Source organism: Cenococcum geophilum, assembly GCF_001692895.1.
Source record: "Cenococcum geophilum 1.58 unplaced genomic scaffold K441scaffold_18, whole genome shotgun sequence".
NCBI classification, from domain to species: Eukaryota; Fungi; Ascomycota; class Dothideomycetes; order Gloniales; family Gloniaceae; genus Cenococcum; species Cenococcum geophilum.
The window spans coordinates 1890514-1901932 of NW_027137576.1; positions in this window are offsets into that span (position 1 = coordinate 1890514).

The following is an 11419-nucleotide window of genomic DNA, read 5'->3' on the forward strand; positions in this document are numbered from 1 at the left end:
CCGTAACTAGGCCTTAAAAAGTAACCCTAATTTAGAAATAGAAGAAGGACTACTCTTATACTAAGAACGGCTTATAGTTCCGGATATTAACAACCTACAAACAGAGCTAATCCGTAAGGCCCACTATTAAGTCTTAATAGCGCACCCTAGTTAGGATAAGACCCACCAACTACTAGCGCCCCGTTACTATTGGCGAGGACTCCTATCTAATATAAAATAATTTATTAGAAACTACTACGCCTATAAACGCGCGGATGCCCCTAGGAATTAAACTCCTAGGTAGTTACGTTTATTGCCAGTTCTAGAACGCCCTTAGCAATATATTATAATAGACTTTAAGTCATTTCCAAAGGACACCTACGGCCACGACGCGGCCTTTATAGTAATTAACCGACTATATAAACAATCCGTCTCCCTCTCTTATTTTAAAACTACAACTATAAAGGATATAACTCGCCTTTATGTTAACAATATCTATTAATTCTACGGCGCTCCTAAATTAATTATCTCTAACCATAGTCCCTAGTTTATATTAGACTTCTAGAATAAATTCTACCGTATCCTTAGGATTAAGATTAAGCTCTCTACCGCGTTCTACCCTTAGACTAACGGCTAAACCAAGATTATAAACTAGTACCTTAACTAGCAACTACGTCCCTTTATAAACTACTATTAGGATAACTAGTTGGAATTACTGCCTATAATAGACTACGCGCAGCTTACGCTCCCCTATAATAGTATAGGGATATCGCTATTTAAACTGCTTAACGGGTACGCACCACAAACGTCCTTTAATTGGGATAGGCCTACTAAACCCGCTACGGCTCGCGAACGCCTTAGCTATAAAGAGGCCTAGGCATTTACTAAGAGAATATATAGGGCCTAGGAGACTACCCAAATAATTATAAAAAAGGCGCAAGAGAAGAAAAAGGCTGACGTGAATTAGTATTATCGCGAAGTAGACTTCCAAGTAAAAGATAAGGTATAGGTATTAATAAAAAACTAGAAAACCCAGAGGCTAAGCCGCAAGTTAAACCACCAAATAGCTAGTCTATATAAGATTTTAGAGAAGGTAGGACACTCTTTTAGGGTTAAACTACCAGATTTAATAAAGATCTACTCTATTTTCTCCCTAAACTAATTACAAAAGGTTATAAATAACCCACTGCCTAGATAGTATAACGACCCTCTACCGCCAATTTAGATTATAGAGAATAAGAAATAGGAAGTTAAAGAGATCCTAGCAGTTAAGAAGGTCTATAGTGTCTTAAAATACTATATAAGCTGGGTTGGCCATAATGAGGACCTAGAATAGTATCCTATATCTAATTTTAAGTACTCCCCCTATAAACTACAAGACTTCCACCTAGCCTACCTAGACCTCCCCAGACCACCAAGCAAGTTAGGTAGCTAGATTAAATGCTAGGAAGAAGGGTTAGATAATTATAATAATCTAAACAATAATAAGGAACTCGGACAACGCCTAAGGGCAGGCTTTTTTAAGAGGGGGGGGGTAATATGACGGTGCTGGTGCGCGTTACCTGCCACATTTAACCAATTAGGATTTTCCATGCCCGGCATAGAAAATCGCTATTGGCTCGCTTACCACTAGCGCCTTGGCGGCCCTCGCGATATGTTTACTTACTGCCCCTAAACGATTCTCCTTCTTCTTCTCCTTAGCTTAGTATCTTTACTAGATAGCTTTAGTTTAGAGGCATTTGTGCGAGCCGTTATAAGGTGGGGAGTAGGATATTATAAACTATATATAGTTTTAAACAGATCTAAAATAAAGATATTAAATTTAAGAGATTCTAATGTAGTGGATACTATAGTAGAATACTAACCTTTTATATAATACTAAATAGATAAATAGTAAAATAAGTTAATATTGCTAAGCGGGTGGATACTAGTATATATAATATATTTACTATCCTAAAATGCCCTAAAATGCTATAAAATACCGCAAAATACTATTAATTATATAAACTTATAATATAAGATGTAAAACCTCCTACTACCTTTTATAATAGATATTTATATATAGACATAAATCCTACGTACTAAATAATTATTATTCCGGATAGACTTATCTAGTAGGCCCTTAAATGCTATATAGTATAATAATAACACTAGCGATTATAAAGTAAGTATAATACGTTACCGTCTACTAGAAGTACTACCTATTATATACTAAGTACTTCGCAGTAATAAAGTCCGCATATATAGATATAGGCTAGCCCTTTAACTCTAGTAGCGTATATATTTACTAACTTTATACAATAATAAGAAATATAGTAACGCCTATAATAAGTGCAATACATTACCGTCTACTAAAAATACCACCTATTATATAGTAAACACTTTACAGCAATAGAGCCCGTACGTATAGATATAGGCTAGCCCTCTAACTCTAGTAGCGCGTATATATCCTAACTTTATATAATAATAAGAAATATAGTAACGCCCATAACCTCCTATATTCTACTATACCGTAATAACTAGTTACCCCTTTATAGGTACTTAATAAATTACTCGCATTAAAAACTATAAGAGTCTAGCGGTATTAGACCGCCACTTAGCCCTAAATAGGCTAGGTAGGGTAGTCCCTATCAGTTATATAATTATGCCCTTATTTAACTGCATAGTACTAAATCTAGCCGCATTTACCCTAATTAGTAGTAGTAAACTATAGCTAATTTTACCTCTATATGGGTATATGCGGGCAATTATAAGATCTACCTCTTTATCTCTTTTTAATTAACTTTACTTACCCTACCTTTTATCTCTCCTATAACTAACCTCTAACTATATTTAACACTAAAGTTATACTAGTATAGCGCTAGCTAGCTACCGTATAAAGCCCTTTTACTTTAATAGTTACCTTCTACTTAATATATGCTATAATATTGCATATACCTAACCAAATAAGCGACTTAATAATAATGTAACTATAGGTAAAGCTAAACGCGTAGTATAAGGCGAACCCAAAGCCAATTAAAGATGCGGATATTACCTAAAGCTTTAGAATAAGTATTAAAAACTATAATAGACTAAAAGAGAGGGTTAAAGATATTGTAATTAAAGTTAAGCCTAAGCACGTAATATATTACGGCAACTTTATAATAATAGAAGAAGGGCATATTAAGGAGTTTTATAAGTAACTCCCGTAATTTACTAATGCTCTACTAGATTAGAAACTATAGGTAATCCTAAAAATTATAGAAAGTGCTCGTTCTAATTATATAAGGAAGGTACTAAGTACCTTTAAGAGTGGGCACGCTATATATAAATATATATTACCCCTAAAGACTAAAGTATAAAATAAGACAACGCCACCTTAGCTACTATATGCGATATAGCCCATAGACGTTACTATAACCCTACTATATAGTATCCCTTTACCTTAGCTAATAACCCTAGTAGTAAGTAACGTAATTAATATAGGAGATATTAAGATTAAAATCTAATCCACAGGCTTAACGGGTAGGTTAATAGTTAGGGTAGTTTAAGTCTTATATTTAATAAGCGGAAACCTATATATAGCTCTAGGTAAGCTATAGGAGGAACTATAAGCCTATATAGAGCTTAACATTAACGGTTTACCTAAAAAGAATATTTATATATCGCTATAGAGATATAAAAACCTTACAATATAGTTAGAGGGCATACTTATTGTAGCTCTTAGCGAAATAGCAAAAAATAGTATAAAGGAGGCTGTGCTTATAGCATTACTCTTACCTCCTAGCTTAAACTCCTAAGTCGCTGCCACTAATAATATACCGCTAGCTATTAAATCTAAGGCGCCTAAACATAATAGACGTAGCGTAAAAGATAGCTAGTAAGTCCTAACGCCGCGTAAGGCTAGCGGTAAGAGTAAACTAGGAAAAAAAATAAGAAGTAGAGTTATTTAGAATTAGCAGTATATAGCTCTAAGAAAAATAGTAAGGGCGAGCCTATTAGATATAAGAAATTAGATAATAATAAGTAGCCTTAACTAAGATTAGTAATAAGTGCCCTAGTAAAGGATAATAAAAGCGAGCTGGCCGCGCCTAGGAAGTTAAATAGTCGCAAGGCTAACCTAAATAGAAGTAGAAAACGCCCTTAAGCAGAAGTAGCGGTAGGCACCCTTATAGAAAATAGTAATAATAAGCTAGTTATATATAAAAGGCGATTAATAAAGGGAAGACGTAACCTATTTACCTATAAGCCTATATTAGCGAGTAATAGTAGTACTAGAGAAATTACCGCAGATAACGATAAATTACCGCAATTTATTACTAAACCTAAAGGTATATACTAGCCTAACAAGATAATAGATAACCCTACTACTACATTACTAACCGTTAATATCCCTTAAGATGTTACTATAGAGGACAGTAAATTGCCGTAACGTGCCGGTGGATATAATAATTAGTTCCTATATTATACTAACTTTAAGGACGCGGAGAGTAAAGACAAAGATAAGGATTTAGTTAATAATAACGACTAAAATATAGACGTAGAGGAAGAACTTAACTAGTAAACTTTCTTAGCCTAGCTCTATAAGGCCAGGAAGAATAACCTAAATAGCGCACTAGCGTATATAATGGACGCGGATCTTTTACTTACTCTAGAGTATTTCCTACTTATCTTATCAAAAGTACTTTCTAAAACCGCCCTAATTGAACTCCCTAATTAGGGCCTTATATTAGGCTTTAAATTTAGCCTATACTAAGTAATATATATAACTTAGGTATTTAAGTAAGAGAGGATAATTAAAGGAGGTGGCATTTATGTAGACAAACCTAGCGCGGGCAAGACTATATAAATAATTACTTAATAGCTAATAAACTACTTTCATTATTAAAATGTAATAGATATTTAAGAGGCCTAAGCTATTAGGGATGTAACCCGCTACCTACCTAAGATATATCCGCTGGATATAAAATACCTATATATAGTAAAGTAGCCGATTATATACTATTACAAAGATAACTTTAAAAAGCTATACCCTATAACCCTATAGCGAGGCTGCTTAATTATCTTTACGCCGACTTTAGGCCTACTAGGATTCCTAAAGAACGTAAGGGTAATATTATAAGACGGCGCGATTATAAAGCGCCCTAACCCGCCCCGGATTATAATTCTCGCCCCTAGCTATAATAAAGTTAAGATATTTAGTAAACTAAAAAAGGATAAATAGCCGCAAATTTATAAGGCTCTTAAGTAGACTAATAAGGAATAATAGGAAAATAATAACGACATATATTTAGTTAGTAAGGCTCTCCTATTACACCTATAGGGTAAAGCTAGGTTTAAGAATAATTATTACCCTACCTTTAATGTGACAGAACTATTAGCGCTAAGATACTTAACCTAATTCCTTCTAATTACTACGCGAAATTATATTACTATACAACTAATATACGGGTTTATTATATAAGATTTAATTTACCGTCCGACCTAGTCCCGCTAGTGGGGACACATAAACTAATTCCTATGGGAAAAAACCTCCTTACTAAGAAAAACCCCATTTTTTAAGTGTACAAAAAACCCCCAGGGGAGACGTGAGAGGTAATACTTCCAGATAGCATCCGTACTATATTAACGGGAGGAAAAATACTATTAGGTTGCTGCTTTAAGACTCCCTTTGCACGGGAGTGTCTAAATACCTATCTTACCCCATCTACTATTTGAACTATTTTTGCTATATCTATATTATCTATATAAAGTCGTATGCCTATCCCTAGCTCCTTTTCTAAGTCTCCTATAAATATCTCCTAATAATAATAACACTTGCGTTCCGCCCGGGCCTATATACTAAAGTCTCTTATCCATTTCTTTATTAAAGGGTTTCTATAACGGGGTGTATATAACTTAGTATTGCTTTTGCCCTAGGGCCTAAACCTAGGCCCTTATACCTATATATTAGGTATAGGGGGACACTCTAGTATTTAATAGGGGGCCCAGTCCCTATAACTAGATACCTAGGTTACCAGATAATGTTAAAATAGGGGGCCTCTGCTACGCTTAGGGCGCGGATTGCATGCGTATATGTATAGATGCTGTGCGGTGTATATAGTATTCGTAGAAGGGAGGGGGTACGCTAAAGGAATAATACTTGTTAATTCGAATGTCCCGAACATGTACCTTAGAGACATAGTAGCAGTGTTTAAGCTTTTTGCTAAGGCTTACCCCCCAGTAAAAAAAAAAATTTACTACCACGACGTCGCTACGCAGGCGCTGCGCAGCTGTATATACGTCTCTGTGTTTGCTCTAGTAGTCTATTAACATAATCTAAATAAAACATTAATAGTAGCTGCTAGGTTCCCGGGCTCCACCGCATAGGGGTATAGAGGTCGCTTTTATAGTCGTCTTTTTAACTAGTCTTGGCGCCAAGGCCTATAAAAACTCTGCTGTTCTGACGGCGTTAAGGGTTGAGTATTTAAAGGCCCCCTCTAGCCACAATGTAACGCTGCTGCATTAGTAACAGACAAGATCCTCACTCTTAGCTTAACCTTGCGGACAAGATAAGACGGAAAGGAACCCCTATAGGACCGTATGGGTCGGATCTTGATTTTAGTGTTCCTTATACGGGTTTATTACTATATAAACTAGTATATAGAAATACCTAAATAGCTAATCCCCTAAAACGTATTAAAAATCGAAGAGTATAATATAGGTTAGGCGTATCCTCTAGGATAAATGCCACCTAGACGTAACTAGTAGAGTCCTAATATTGTTTATTAAGGATATAGTTAAGGAGTACTGTATTATATATAATTATAGCCCTACTATATAGGGTGCGTCTAGTATACCTAATAACGGAAACTTAATGTAACTAATGCGGTTTATTATAGTAGGATTAAAGAGGCTAAAGTGGGAAGAAGCTAATAAGCTAAAGGAAACGGAGTTTAAAGTACTGCTTAAGCTTAAAGAAAAAAACATCTAGCTAAAGAAGAAGGAATTTAACTATCTTTATAAGGATGCAAAAACTAACCTAGTTAGAGTAATAGTAGATAGGAAATTCAGCGAACTGGTTATATTTTTCCGTATAGTTATTCTAACGTTTTAGATACATAGAGGGGAGTTAATACTCTAGTTTAACTAGTAAAAGCTTATCCTAAAAAATAGCTATTTTAAATTAGTTATATTATAGGCCGACCCTAATAATACTAAGGTGGCTATAATTATAGCTATAAAGAACTAAGTAAGGATAGAGTAGAGGCGCTAATATAAGGAACTTCTAACTATATAGAAGGAAAATAGTAGTTATCTAAATACTAAACCTAAGATACCAAAACTTACTGTTGGACTCACAAGGTGATATCACGTAGTTACGGTTCGTAGATAGTATGATGATTGTTCTTGTTATTGTATATTTATAGGAATGAGGAAAGGGGTGAGGAACTTAAGGTTCCTCACTACGCTAGGGCCACGTCGACACGTGACGACCGCTTGCCTTATTCCCGACACTGGCAACTCTTCTTTTATGGTTGCCATCTATATACACTTATAGATTGCCACTATATAAAGATACAAAGCTAAGGAGAAGAAGAAGAAGATAAAAAAGGACATTAGGTTTAATGAGAATACAAAGGGAGTCGCTAAGGCGCTAGTAGTAAGCGAGCCAATAGCGATTTTCCATCCCGGGGATGGAAAATCCTAATTAGCTGTTTAGAATTAGGGTCTATAGAATCCTTTTACTCCCTTTTAACCCAACCTTCAACTCGTACATATAGAGTATTTGTGTTAACGAACGTCTCTAGTGCCTTGTTTGGGTTTGCCTTTGTTATTACATCTGCTAGGTTATCTTGGCCATTAATCTATTAAATCTTAAAGAGTTTTTAACGCTTATAGGATTACTAAAGGGCCATAATATTAATTATAAGACGCTTCTCCTTTATAGTATTAAGCTTGACTAAATACTTATAGAGGGAATATAAGTTAGTATATACAATTATAGAAATAGTGGGAAGTTTAAGCCGATCTATAATTATCTTAAGGGTAGTTCCAATTGCAATTACTATGTTAACTCCGCTAACTATTCTATATATCTCTAACGCTAAAACGCTTTAAGTAACGCGCTTGCTCTTAGTTAAGCTCTAATAGATAAGATTACCGTAAATTGTAAAGTTATTCTCTCTAGTAGATTTATTTGTGATAATAATCTTATATCCTAGCTAGGAGCTAAAATCTTTATTATTTATAAATAACCTATTAATAAATATAAAGAGCTTAGCGGTGGGAAGATTAATAGATATATAGAGTAGTCCCCGATTAAGATGGGTTATTTACTAGGAAAGGCGCTTATTTAGGGTAAGAATATCCTCCTTAGTTAGTTTCTAGTGTTAAGCGGTAATAGAGAGATTAAAGGAAGCCTTAGGCTGATAGATAGAAGCAATATAAGCTCTACGAGCGCGTTGCTCTATATATCCTTGCTTTAGGGAATTAACGTTAATAACGTCAATCTTTTTGCCTTAACCCTTCTGGTGTAAAGCAATAGAGTCCTTATTTAGGGAAAGGATATATCTATTAAAGAGCAATAGCGTTATTATATTAAGTCTTTCCTTTAGCTTTACTATAAGATTTGCCTTTACTAGCTTATCTTCCTTAAGAGCTAAGAATTGATTGTCTCCTAAGATAATTATATTATTAGTTTGTATGCCAATAATTCTAAATAGAGTTCCCGTGGTTATAATAAGGAAGTAGGGATTAAATATAGAGGTAGTTATTAGAAGCTTCTCTTTGTAGTGCTTACTATAGGTAGCCCACTAATAAGTTCCTACCTCTGCAATTCTATATAGTAGCTTAAGCACAACCATAATTATATCTTTGGGATATTAGTGGCGAATTTGCTCCGGAAGATATGCTAGTATTAAGCGCTAAAGGCGCGTCTCTAATTGGGTGTAGGCCTAAGTAATATCTCGCAAATAAACTGCCATTCCGTTCTTTATTAAGGAGGGAGCTAGTATAATAATAACTCGCTGACTAGCTCGTTAAATCGTAGGGGATTATATAAGGATTGTCTCCTTACCATTATTATTGTAGCCTTAGATAATAAGCCTTAATTTCTTAAATAGGGCGTTAGTAGCCTTACCCTTAATCTTATTAACTATTCTTGACTTAAAGATACAAATTCCATTGAACTTAGTAGGGTTATACTTCTCGAATTTAAAGACTCCTCTTATAATAAGACTGTTGATTTCCTACTTATTAGATGCTTAGAAAGGAGCTCCTAGAGTTATAATACGACCTTTCTTTTAGAGCTATTTTGCAAGCTTAAAGTTAGCCTTCTCTTTAGCTGTTATAAAGGCTATTAATAACTCGACTTTACTCTCTATAGCAGTAATAAATTACTCTTTAAAATTAATAAGATATTGGCAATTTTGTGATCCCTTTAGGCGACCTCTACCGCGTTGTGGTTGCGGTACGTCTACTATAATTATATTAGGATTACAGTCGCCTTCTAGGGCACGTTAATCGTGGTTCTCCTCTAGGGCATCTTCTAGGGTATCTTCTAGGGCATCCTGTAAAGGCTTAAAACTGTTATTTTTATAGTAGGGCCTAATAACGGTTAAATGGAATTAAGTAGGTCTATAGGGCATCTAAAGAGTATAAGTTTAACTATTAATTATAATAAGTTTATATAGGCCTAACTATCCTCCCTTTTTATACCATACCCGTACTTTAGATTAGAGTGGCAGATTAAGCGTAGTTAAGATATTTAGGCCATTTCTTATTCCTAGTGCGTTATTAACCTAGCGCGTAGCGTATAAACGTTATACCTCCTTTGTTGCTTTATAAATAGCCTTAGCTCATTATATAATAGAGGGAGATAGTAGAGAATTATTAGTTATTTAAGGGTAGGCGCTAAAGACTAGTAATATAGGTACGAGCCTATCTAGGCTAGCGGAATCGTTAATGGCCTTAACAGCCATCTATAAGATAATTTCTTCGCTAGCGTCCTTTAGTTCTAAAGAAATAATCTTATATACTTAGCGTAATGGCGTATAGTATTGCTCCACTTTTTTAATACTGTTATATGCCTTAATAGGGACTTCCTTAACCTTAATTACCATTGCTTTTGCCTATTATTAAAACTCCATAAATAAGAAGTTCTTTTCTGTGTTATAAATAATTCGGTTAGGGGGTCCTAGGTAGATATTAATCTAGTATAACTAAAGGGTATCCTATGCGTTTTTAGCTAATATATCCCTTAAGAAACGTGCGGCTTAGAAGGAGGTTAATAAGTTAATAGCTTAGAGGACTGGCTTGCTGTTAAGATATATAACATTAATAATAATATAGAAGTTAAAGTTATAGTTATCTTTAAGGGTAAACTTAAATCGGCTAGGGGACTTCTAGTTTATTTAGTAGTAATAGTAGTACTTTATAAGATGCTTAATTGCCTTAACCTTAACTTTATAACCTGCTTATTAAAGAACCCTAAGCAGTTAGTAAATAAATAGGTGGCTAAAACGATGGTGTAGTTAATATAGCTCTAACTCGGTTAAGTAACTCTAAGTAATGCTCCTTTTTAGTTATTAGAGGAGTAACTAAGGGTAACCCTACTTGCGTATAATAGGCACCCGATTGTCTCCCTAAATAAGTATATTCTTAAGGTTATTAAGCTTAATGCCTAATTTATTTATATCTTAGATATAGAATAGGAACGGGGTATTTATAGGAATAATGTGAAAGGTAATATATCTTAATAGGGTTTAGACCTTAATTATGCCGAGAAAGATTATAGTACCCTTACTAAAGTAAATTATATATTAGCCTGCCGTTAATTAGTCGATTTAAATAGAGCTATTAAGCTACTAAAGAGCTTAAACTTAAGGTTCTCCTACTATAGATACTCCTGCGGCTCTAGTATCTGGCATAATACTATAAAAGACGTTTGCCGAGTATCTATTATTAAAGGAGAACGCGGAACTTTCCTTTAGCTTATTAAAGATATTTAACTTTATAATAGAATGGAACGTAGATTAGTTATTAAGGATAGCAACAGTTTGTATGCCATTTACCTTACTATACTTAGTAAAGTATTAGTTAGAAGAGTAGTCCTTAATATCTATATCTATAAGGAGCTATTCGGCCTTATTAACCTTATCCTTAAGGTCTTTTATGCCTTTATATTAGACTAGAAAGCTTTAAAAGTAGGCTATAGTAACCTTATAATTTCTAACGTTTCTTATACTCTATCGGAACTTATTATATACCTCCTTTTGCTTATTAAGAGAGTGTCTATTTAACTAGCAATTTAGCTTCTTATAAACGTAGCACTTCTTTTAACGGTTGTTCCGAAATAAACCTCTATAAGGACCTTTATAATTACTTTATAGTTAACGTTAATTATACCCTCTACTATATCCCCTACTCCGGCCACTATATATTTAATTAGTCTAGTTATAATNATNTTAGTNNNGAATNC